This window comes from Mycetomoellerius zeteki, unplaced genomic scaffold (assembly GCF_001594055.1).
Source record: "Mycetomoellerius zeteki isolate Tzet28-1 unplaced genomic scaffold, Tzet1.0 scaffold62, whole genome shotgun sequence".
Classification (NCBI taxonomy): domain Eukaryota; kingdom Metazoa; phylum Arthropoda; class Insecta; order Hymenoptera; family Formicidae; genus Mycetomoellerius; species Mycetomoellerius zeteki.
The window spans coordinates 1,042,574-1,055,211 of record NW_017257632.1 but is presented as its reverse complement, the minus strand read 5'-3'; the positions used below and the strand labels follow the sequence as shown (position 1 = coordinate 1,055,211).

At 33.0% G+C, this 12,638-nt stretch overlaps 1 protein-coding gene across 3 annotated transcripts in view; it reads left to right on the top strand.

The window, feature by feature from the left end:
* The window catches only part of LOC108728508 (Protein tyrosine phosphatase 99A), a 219,510-nt gene that overhangs the window by 168,886 nt on the left and 37,986 nt on the right, over window positions 1-12,638 (top strand). The window lies entirely within an intron of this gene.

Genomic DNA, 12,638 nt, shown 5'->3' with positions numbered 1-12,638 from the left:
TAATCTGAATATCAAAATCCGAATTATATATTTATATATCACATATTAATATAGTTGCAAAACAGCAACACGACTTTTCTCAATATCTTCGCTGAGGAAAAATTGTTGAAAAGAGGCTTTAATGCAGAAGTTCAAAAGATAGGAATTATTGATAATTTATACGAATTACGTTTCGCGGATTCGCATACATTTATTCGTTAATAATTTATGCGTCGTCTTCCGCGTGGCAAAAGTTGCGGAATTGAAAAGTTGGCGCGTCGAGGGACCGCCTTAGGAAGTGCATCTTCATTTGCGTATCGAAAGTACGATCGCGGGGAAGTCGAAAGAAATCGTGGAATTGTTTTTCATTCGTGAACGAACGAATAATTAATTGTCTCGAGTTTCTTGAAAATACGCTTCTGCCGTGAGAGAAGTAGCGCCGGGTTTCTTTCCTCCGCGCCCCAGCGACGGAGAAAAATCAAGGCGGAAGAACTGAAACAATCAATTACCTCCGAGACGAGTCCTAATAAGAAAGTTGTTCCTCTCTTGACGATAGAGAAACTTAATATGCCGCATGCATTCGTCCACGCGACCGAATTAAGTCTCTGCGGCGACGTTTGCTTAAGTGCGGCCTTCTGAAAGTGAATAAAGCGCCGTTTGCGCGAAAGCTTTTTCGAAGCTTTTAATCTAATTCCCGGCAAAAGCGAAAAAAAAACCGTACAAATGCGAATGTCGGTCTTTTCTCGCTCGGATCGATACCTCTCCGACCGTCTCACCGCGGCGCGCACACCTATAGGCTCTGTAAATTTTTGTGTAAAATGTATCTCGCATATCGAAAATTCAAACGAATTTGCCGCAGAATGCGATGACGCGAATTGCGCTAATTGGATACAAGTCGTCGATTGCTTTTTCCACGCCGAGCTTTCGAGCGTAAAAATAGCGCAAATAAAAAACCGCAGGGCGACAGGTCATTTTTACATTTAATTGTTGGATCATTCCCTTATCTCGCAGCGGCAAATTGGCAATGGGGGTTTGTCAGCGGTAAATTGATTGTGTTCTACAGGCGGGATGTTGAACATATAGTGCAGGCAAGAGAATGTACGCGAATGTATGTGTACACATTAATACGAGGACGGCGAGAGTAGGCAAATGTCGCGTATGTATAATGTTTATTCTTCATTCTTCATTTCCCCATTGTAATTCGCGGTGCGCTGGCTCACGTTATCAAGTGCTTCTCCTCCTCGTCATGTATTTAACGTTTAAATACGGAAACTCTCATTATCGAGCGCGTTCTACGCGATAGACCGATAAAACTCCAGGAGTCGCGGAGCGCAACCAAGGAAACTTGATACCCTACATTTCTCCCCGCGGACGAAGAAAATCGAACGGGTTTTTTTTCCCCTGGAAATAAAGTTTCATAGCCTGGTGGCTATGAAACTGAGAGGTACGTTATTTTTATACAAGAAAGATGCATCTCGCGGATAAACTATGAATAAATGGCGCTTCATCGCCGACGAAAAATAAGGGGTCTCGTAAACTACTTCGAAAATTAACATTGCAGCGCACCGAAAGATACCGCAGTTCGCTGTAACGTGACAAATTCATTACGTTCGTGGAGGGGGTGTACGTGTTATACGCGTGTGTACATGTGGCAAGGCACGTATACACGCATAATATCGGTGAGAGTGGATCGGGAGATCCGCGCAAATGCAAACTGTTGGCAATTATTCGAACCGCAGCTGCGCAGGAAACTTTCCCGTAACAGATCGCGCAACGATTAATAATCTATATTAATTACAGCAAAATGCAGATATGCAATTTGAAGACGATAAAATCTCCCCTCCTTGTCGCGCGCGCCACGTCTTCGACCGCTAATTAGTCTACGAGAATTATGTGCACTTGGTGCACACGTTCCGCGGGGAGGGGGGGAGGGATGATAATAATTTCCGCGAATGACTTCGAAAAGTCACGGCTAGATTTTCCGCAGCGTCTCCTCTTCTTTGAAGATTAAAGATTGCGAGTTGGAAATTCAAACTCGATCAGGACAAAGCGGATCAAAGTTATTCGATCGCCGCGATTGAAATCTGCTCTGTAATCTTCAATCTTTAATACGTAATCTGATGAAGGCTTAAATGATTTCGCGGGAAATATTATTCACTTCTGTTCATCAACTGTAGAGAAATTCTAGGATGCGTTCCACTTGTGACACTCGTCAATACTCATGGAATCATTTCATTCTAATTGTTATCAAATATGAAACAAAGAAGACAGATAATGCTCGAGCGATGTGAGCGTCAAATGGAACGCACTCATATGAGGGCGGCGGAACACGGTAAACGAGTTCTGCATGGCAGAGAGGCACCGCCATGTTTGAGAGGCTCCTAACGCCACATATAATAATAATAATAATAATAATAATAACTTTATTGATGTGCAGTATAAAATTATTGCAGAACAATGAGACAAAAGACACTAATTGGCAAAGCATCATCATATTGCTGTACTGAATGAGATAAAAATATATTTTTTCAATAAATTGCGAAGTAATTATGTACATAAAAGTCGTGAATTATTGGACTATGCAACATTATAGAACAAATAGTTGTAATTTCTAATCCTTTTATGCATTTCGAAATTCCTCAAAAAAAGAAATATGTCAATTCTATTATATAATAGTAACAGAAGTATGTTTATATATAACATCTCTTTCGATTTTCGCAATCTTTTTATCTTAAGATAGTTCTTTAGTAAATCGAGTTATTTTAATGGTCACAGAAAAGTAATAGATTAACGACCATTCTGGAGAGATATTTACGTACATAAACTTGCATATAAATTTAACTTCGAAAAGTAAACATAATCTCATCTTGTTTTCATTCGAAGAAGATGCAGCTCATGATTTACTATCGTATGTTTCATACTATTTCATTAAAATATACACGTAGTTTTAATATTTTATCCAAATTATACAGATATTTGTAATTTTGGATGAGCCCTGGGTGAAGCACCCCAAATTTTTGGCACTTTATTAAAGAACCACCTTAACGATCTTCCTTTTTTCTTCTGCGATTTGATTAGAGATATACGCATCAGTGAACAGTCGAATATAACTTTCTAATTTTTTCGATTAATGTTCCAAAATGAGAGATTAAATCTAATTTTTTGAAAAAAATATTTAACAAATATTTTACACAAGTAGTAATTATTACGTAAAGGCATATGCAGCCCTTAGGAAAAAGTGTTTCAATATACTGATTAACTATTCAGTAACTGATGATATTTTACCAGTAATTGATGATGTTTCACCAGTAACTGATGAAATATCATCAGTTACTGAATAATTAATCAGTATATATTGAAAAACTTTTCCTCAAGGGAATGTTTAGTGATATTTTTGTCTCTAAGAGATAAATTCTTGTTTTCTTCGGATATCATCGTATCATAAAAAATCCTCAGAATATTCGCGGGTTTTGAGCTGTAAGATGTAGGTTTGAAATAATATAACTGGTAATCGTACACACATGTAATTTAAAATGTGCTGGGGTGGCGCCAAATGGCCTAGCGCCACCCCTGCACAGCCATAGTCGATACGTGAGTCGGTACGTTATGTTATCCTTGCAATGTGCCGGATTAGTTCTGAAACACAATAGCTGTAGTAAGCTTTAAGCCGTAAGATATTGACCAATTACAATCGAATGTGAGAAGAATAAATTATGATTATGATTGGTTGAATTATTACGATTTAAGGCATACTGCACCATTGTGTTTCGGGACTTAAGGAACATTAACTCGTACTGTGGCCGTAATCGTAATCTATAAGAATTGACTAATCACAGTCAAGTATTCTTCTCTTACAGTCAAATGAGAGGGGAATACTCGATTATGATACACGGCATACGATTACGACCAGTGTAAATAGAGAGTTTTTGCAGTAACATGAATCCAGATACGGTGAACGCTAAAGTCACGTTATTCTTTTCTTAATTAGTTGTTAAGAAAAAGATAATCTGACCTTAGCGTTCTCACCGTATCTGGATAAATTGGCATTACAAAAACTCCTTAATAATTAGGGCCATGGTATACAAAAAAATTTTAGTAAAAACGTAGTAAGAGTCTGGATACGAGCCGCAGTTTTATACAGGATAGTTTTAATAAAAATCTGCGAGAGAGAGAAGACCATACTATTCTTATTTCTTATTTACCATTTATTCCTCTATCTATTGTATTTACTATTTCTTGCTCTTTCTCATTCTGTTCTATTTTTTTCTTCTCATTTCTCTTTATCTTTTTCTCTTTCAAGAATTGTTGAAACATGGCGGTCCCCAATCAAAAGTGGCTTTCTTATGTTTAGACTCTTATTAAAGGGTCTCCAGTAAAACGTAAATAGTAAGCGAATTGACCAATCACAATAGAGACCGTAAAACCATAACGTAAGTAATAGCAAATTCAACATATTGTTTCTTTAGTGCTTACATCTTACGTACACTCTACAGTAAATCGTTATTTAAGGGGATCCTAAAGCGAGCTCAAACTCCGACAAAATCACTAGATGTCACTGTTTTTCCAGCGCATCGACATCTGTATATATACTACCACACCAATATCTCACGCAATATATTCAGTCGCACATTCGGGTCAATTTTTGTATAACAAATTCATCACGATAAAGCTAATCTAAGTCTAATTCTAAGAACTCGACGTTATTTGTTTGTGCAAACTACGTGTTTGTGGATCACTATTTCGTAAGTACAGGTTGGAAAACTTTCGTATCAAGCAAATGTTATCACGACTTGACAGCTTGAGACGCCATGTTAAGAAATGATAAAAAATATATCAATTTCGAAATTTTTGGTCGTCCTCAGCATAAACTCCATCTCACAAACACGTATTAATGCGTATACTTTAATCCTGGAAAAGGATTTTCTGTGAAAGAGAAAAAAAGTATTTGTTATACAAAAATTATATTTTAATCGATAATACAGGCGGTTTTAGGATCTCCTTAAACTGTCTTAAGTTGCAAGAAATTGACCAGCTGCAGTCGAATTTGAGAAGAATAATCGACTATGGTCAATTTCTTATGGTTTAAGACTTAAAGCTTAGGTAATGATTTATTATAGAAAGCCCATTACTGCTTAAGTTTTTTGTGTGTCATCCTTACGCTACGTGGAACGGAAAATGCCAAGAAGTTATTCGGATAGACACTCACTGAACCTCGAAGAAATAGCGATCGCGAATCTTTTCCTTATTCAACTTGCTTTTTCCTTATCCGATTCGACGACACTTTACAACTTTCTTTGAGACAAACGCAATGCGTTGTAACGACAAAATCCCAGCATCATCCCTGAGGCGATCCAGCAAACATATCCATCACAGAAAAACCATTCGATTACAATCACTGATTAATTGACACACCAAAACGATATCGCTTGTTAGATTTATTCGGCACTCTCGGTTATCCATGAATAACGAGTCGTTGCCGACGAGCAACAATCAGATGGATTATCATCGATATCGATCATGAATCTTTTCTAATCGTCAATCAGAGAGTCTTCCGTCCTCACGGTCGATTTCTTGACGAAGAACGAAAAATTCCAAGGAGTCATCGAGGAGTATGTTCAGATTCTCTCCCGAATGTTATTCACATTGTTAGATATGAAAGGAGTAATGGTAATCTAATCTCTTAAGTTAAATAACATTTTGTTAGTCTTAACTTCCCTGTGTGTCAAAATGTAAATTAATCCACTTCTGCGGTTAGTTGCAAAGTAAACATCGTCCATATTAACATATGCATTTAGTAAACAACTAAATTTAAGTTAAACTTAACACATTTTCTTGAATGTAATTGTTTAACTCTATTGTTTTAGTCAAATTAACGACATATTGGGTAAAAGGAATGGTGACTTATAGAAGCGATTAAAAATAACTCCAATTTGATATTAAAAATTTAACAGCATATATTATTCATCATTTTATTTTTGTTGTTTATCAAATATTAAACAAAAATGAAATGGCTGTGTTGTAAAATTTTTTAATGTGATTGGTTCTTGCCCTTAGTTTGTGATTGTGATGAAGGGGAACATGTGTGGTGTTCCTTTGATCGGTTGTACCTTTATTAACCAATTTGAATTTATAAAAAATCTATTGGATATTTGTAAAAAAGTAAAAATATGTCGTTTGTAGTAAGAATACCAGAGGTGTTTTATGTTTATATACTTATAATTATAATAATGAAGAGAATTATACTCCCAGGAAAAGTCATTTATTGTTTCATTATTATTATGCCATTATTTCAAGCATTCAAATGAAGTAATTTCAAGACGCTTTTTGATCTCATAAAATATTGTATATGTTTTCTGCCTTATGTTGGAATTGTTTAAAATGTTAAATAGATATTCAGAAAAAAATTATTTATAACTTGATACTGTCAATCTTAACCTATAATTTATAAAAGTAATAACAAATAGAAAATGAGCAAGCGTTGTACCTTTAACCAGTAACTAATAGTGTACCTTTGACCAATCAATACAGTGTCGGATAATCACTTAATTTAGCTATCTTACCTCCAATATTAATAAAATTATCCTCATTAGACGTGATTTTGAATGAAATAAACGAAGGACACTATTTTTGCCAGATTCAATCGTTCCGTGTAAAAACAAAAATCGCGTCTTTGTATGGTAAAATTTATTTTTATATATTTTATATAAAGTTATGTATGTGGTGTAAAAAGACATTAAAAATATAAATAAAATTAAACTTTTGTTGAATATCTTCTTTTTATACACATATTTAACATTGATTAAAGGTCCAACACTCCCTGTACATGTTGTACCTTTGACTAAAATTCAATTTTTTTCTAATGTTAAAAAAGATGTACAAAAGATAACAATTTAAATCTATAAAAAATGCATGTTTGTGTCAACGCTTCAAAGAATATTTTAGAATTTTTTTGAATTTTTAGACATCAAAATACAACTTGCACAAGAAAAAATGTCAAAATTGGTCAAAGGTACACCACCTTTCCCAATATACATAGCTTCGAATTATCAATTATTAGCTCGTCCTGTCTATTGTGTGTGTGTACAACTGGTACTTCAATATTAAATATTATTGTATGTCTGCTTCTGCTTTTCAATATTAACCGTACACTCAATAAAATTATTATTATTATCGTTATTATTATTATTATTATCATTAATATTAGTTTCTTATTGCACCGTTAGATATCAAAGGAGCAATGATAATTTCTTGAATTAAATACCATTTTATTATTTTTAACTTCCACTTCAAAATGTAAATCAATCTATTTCTGTAGCTTCAAAGTAAAGATCATCCATTAACTTCTATATTGACACTCGATTTGACATAAATTTAACAGTATATGGATCTAACTGTATAATCAATCATATTAAAGAATAAACATCAGTTGTGCAAAGCTGCATTTTCTGCTGAACGCAGCTAATGATATATAGAGAACACTCGGGTGGGAAACTGAATTTAGCTCAGACCAACACTTTATCGTGGGGAAGCGATAATCGCGAACTTTCTCCTTATCCGACATGATGATCCGACGGCACTTCACAACAACCGCGATGCGATAATTGGCAAAAAAATTAACTCAAAGTCGACAATTCGGTTGAATATCTCTATCACAGAAACACTATTCGATTACAATCACGCCACATGATTGCCTGTTAAATTTGTTCGATATTCTCTCTCTCTCTCTCTCTCTCTCCCCTCCCCCTTCCCCCCCCCCTCTCGACTACTCGCAAGCGCCGATCTGGCGAATTATCGATGTTGATTACGATTCGCTTTTTTCATAACGTACCGATTAAGAATTCTGCGTTCATTAGTCGCAGAGTTCCCAATCGACACGTTATGTCCCTGCAATGTATGATTTCGCGACATGAAACAGAAAACTCCAAGAAGCAAACCAGTTACTCACCAAACGCCGTGAAGAAGCCAGTCGAGAACCTTCTCCTTATCCAACATGAATCTGAACATGGCGATTCTGTGCGTTTTTCGACGCAGCCGTGACGACGCGTTGTATCGGAATTATCCCTCAGAATGGCGATCCGACGAGATATCGTATCGATCATAGATCACAGAGGTGCCATTCGATCACAATCGCTAATTAATTGATACACCAAAACAATCGCGTTAGATTTATTCGGCACTCCCGGTTACTCGCGAGCGACGCCGACACGGACGGGCCTCTGCCGACTGACGTCGATCCGACGGACTGTCTGACTGTCGTCAATGCCGATCGCGCGAATTGAGATAGATACCATTTTCGAAACACTGTAACGGTATCGCTCGCGAATTTACTCCCGATTGATTGATTCCGAACGAACTGCGATCGATATCGCTCGCGATATTGCGAAACTTGCGAAGCGCGTTCGATGAAATTGCTATGTTAGCCATAAATACAGTGACCATATTTTCTTAAAGAAAATAAAGGACAAATCTAAAAATTTTAGGCTTTGTCCCTACATATTTTTAAAGTTCGTGATTGTCAAAAATTTGTGTATTATAACATTTTATTGCACAGTATAATTAAATAGAGATTTAAATAGAGAGTTTTCTAATAGTTTGAAACTGATTCGACTGTATTGGAACAAACTTTGATCTGAAATAATAAAAGGTTCGAAATAATAAAAAATGAAAACAACTCTAGTTCGAATAAATTTAATTTAAAAAATTAAATTAGCGAAATCAGATGGTATTAATGTAATAATCGAAATCTTCAACAACCAGAGGTTGACTCCTATAACCTTTTAAGAATTTTTGTCTTTGTGTGATATTAAAAAATTAAGAAATATAATTAACAAAAACAAATTGTATTTATATGCATAAAACTGTAAGATATTTTCCGTAAAAATTTGCTCATTGATATAATATTATAGACATTGGAACGTTAGTTTGAAAAGAATTTTCCATAATGTCAAAATAAAGAACAATAAAGGACAATATTGGAAAATAAAGAACAAAATTGAATTTTGAAGAAACAAATGAATCTAAAGGACAGCTACCTAAAATAAAGGACTGTGCTTTAGAATAAAGGATGTATGGTCACCATAACCATAGACTGCCTAAGGCTGCTATGATGCAATAAGTGCGCGTACTTGTATTACTTATCTCCATCGTAACTGGAACATGGGTTCTGACGACTTCGGTATATTTTCCTAATTTTTAAATAATGTAATAATTTGAAATAATTTTATCAACTAAGAGAAATAATCTTATTTTTGGATCAAGCGGATATTAGTGCTTAATAATACTAATATGTAAATTTTTACAACAATTAATATTATAATAATATACTGATTAATATAATTTATATTATTTCTTTAGTGTTTTAAATATTTAGTAAAATTATTTTTAATCGAGAGAGTAAGTAAAATCGTCATTCACAAATGGATGATGGGGCGTTTGTGAAAATTTAATAACATGGCAGTTAAAGTGTTAGGTATTAAGATTATATACTTTTGGGCAACTTTAACTCTTAAACACTATTGATACGTAAATTTTACACTCAAGCATCAAGCTGTGTCTTCAGTGGTTCAATTAGAAGGTCCAATCTATCATGTTATTAAATTTTAAAAGGTAGAACAAGCGGAGAAAAGCTTTTAAAAATTCTTTCGTTAGGTGATATATTAGTTTATTATAATATTGACTCTTTGATGATCATTATAAGTATACAGAGAACGTGATAAGTAATGATTCAATTTGTAAGCAGTTTTGTGTTATTATAATTTATTATATATAATATATTTATTATATATAATAGTATTGATTGTGTTCTTACATGTACGGTCTAAAATAAGATTCTTGTTGTTTATTATATATATTATTTATTATATATTTTGTTATACAAAACATATGTAGTTCGATTGTGTTCTCATATACAATACTTAAATCAAACTACATATCAAAATTAAACTTGGTAATGTTGAGGGTAAATTGTCTATTCTTTCTCTCCTTTTAAATTAATAATTAGATTATTTGTGTTTGCATATGGGTCTAGATTATAAACGTTTTGTCATTAAAAATATAAAATGTATGAAAAACTTATATTATATTAATTAAGATTGACCTATTTTCTTGCAGATAAAATTTACGTATTAATAGCAATACCGTATTATTTAATATCAATAGCATTTTCGGGTTAAATAAAAATCAAATATTATATCGTGTGGTAAATGTTATGTATTATAGATACATATGAATATATATTTTTGAAATTATTAATATTCGATAATGATAAATCATAAAATGAATATTATCTGCTGATTATAAACTAATTATGATAAATCGTAAATTAATATTAAATTATGAATCAATCGTATAAATTTCTAAAAAATAAAATGTTCGACGAATAGGTATCGGAATACATAGATGGATATCAAATTGCCGCTATTAAATTCATAATCATAGTAAATATATAGATATTGATAATAAAAATTCCTATAGATATAAAATTATTGCCTACCTATTTATCAGTTTTTAATTCCTCTTTTTTTATTTAGTCAAAATTGCACACAAAACCAATTCTGAATAAGAAGTCTTAAAAATACTTTAAATAAGAGTCGTTATAAATAGGGATGTCAAATATTTTAAAAACGTTTTTAAAATGTTTCTTAGATGACTTCAAGGTAATATTCTCTAAGTATATTTATTATATTTATTCAATTGTTGATGCCTAATCATTTGCAAGTTACTATAGTCTATTGTATCATATTTTATATGGTACTGTGTTAACATGTATTGTTAACACAGTACAACAACTATACTCTATTAACATGTAGTCTATTTATAGAGCCTTACAATAAAATAAATAAATTAATTAATTAATTATATTAGAAACAATATATCATATTATATTTCTGATGTAGATTGTTTCATAATAGAGATAAAATTATTGTATAGTTTTTTTGAATAGGGTAGAGCGGGGCTATTTGAGCATAGGGGCAAGTGCAAATATCTAAATAATCAAAATATATATAGAGATACGTCTATGCTTGCGTAATGTAGCACAAAGACAGAGATTATTGTACCTTAATACAATCCGGCTATCAACAGCCAAATACGTACGTTTTTTCGTTTTTGTATATCAAAAGTAAAATTATTAGGTGAGTATTCTTTTTGGTCTACATGGTAATTAGAGCGATTGATAATAATTAAATGTGTTTTTTAGATATAAGTTATTATCGTATTTTTTAACTTTAATGTTTAAGTTGCTATTTTATTTACGGTTTTTCAGTTATAAAAAAATATTTCAGTCAACACCGATATGGGGCTTGTTGGGCCAGTACCTCATAACTAACCTTATAAACTCAGCTGCTTAAATGAAATCTGTCTTTATATCAATGCTTTTTATTCTATGTCAACGATAAAACATATATTTTACGTTTAATTATTATTATAAAGAGTAAAGATTTTAGTTTTTCTAATTTTGTTAATTAAAGCATTTAAAAAGAAAGAATATTACAAATTATTATATTTAAGATGCAAATAATAAAAATTTGAATAATATACACATAATCCTTTCATGTTTTTAATGATATATAATCTCATTAAACGGTTACCTTCATGGCTCAACTTATCCTTCGAGGATGCTCGACATGCCCCATAGATGGGGCATATTGGTCCACTTTGCATTCTTGTAATTAACGTAATTTTTTTCTTATTTACGAGATATATTAAGGATTTATAAGTATTTAATTATTGAGCCAGATGAACATGCAACATTTTAAAGCATTAATCATAGTTGTGTGAAAATTTATAATAATTTAAAGAAAAAGTGTCACAACTAGCCCCGCTCTATCCTACATATCTTTAGTCTTATCATATACGCAAACATGCGCGTGGTTTTTAAAATTCTGACGAGAAAATGAGTTGAGAAAATAATGCCGACGATGTAAAAATTTTATGGACTTAACGTCGTCCAGATACTTAAATTGTAGTAAAAAGTCGCGCCATATCAGCATTGCGGCCACTCCGTATTCACCCTAGGCAAAGCACGAAAAACGCCGAAACTGCGATACGAAATTCGCTATCTAATCGCTTAGCTTTTCAGGCTTTTACATGACGCAGAAAATTCCTGATCGACCCTCATCTATCATGTGTGAATTTCGAAAGTAACCTTGGAAATCATTTATCGTGTCTAGATTTTCTCAATTCATTTACTTGTCAGCTTCATTTATTTGTAAAGTTAACTCACAGTATCCCCAAAGCAGTCACAGTGTGTCAATAAATTCTGACATACCAGTATTTGTTAATCGCCAATTCTAAGATTACTTTTTTTTCTATATTTTTTGTAACATAGTATTAATACAGGATTGCATTCTAAAAGCGACGTTGTCTCAAGAATGGCGCATTTGCAATTTGAATATCTTTCACAACAGTTTTCTCTTCTTCACATCGTAAAGAGAGAGAGATTAGAATTCTCTAACCAATCATCTCCTGAAACATTTTCTTAACGCAATTTATAGGAGAATTTCGTGTAACTTTATGAGACAAGTTATAGACGCATATTATCATATTGAGCCTTTCAAAATATCATACGATCTCCGTCTTGAGACATTTTCTCACAAATCATGTAAAAAAGGGAGGAGAAAAAAGATATACGAGGGAATATTGACAAGAATATTAGATTG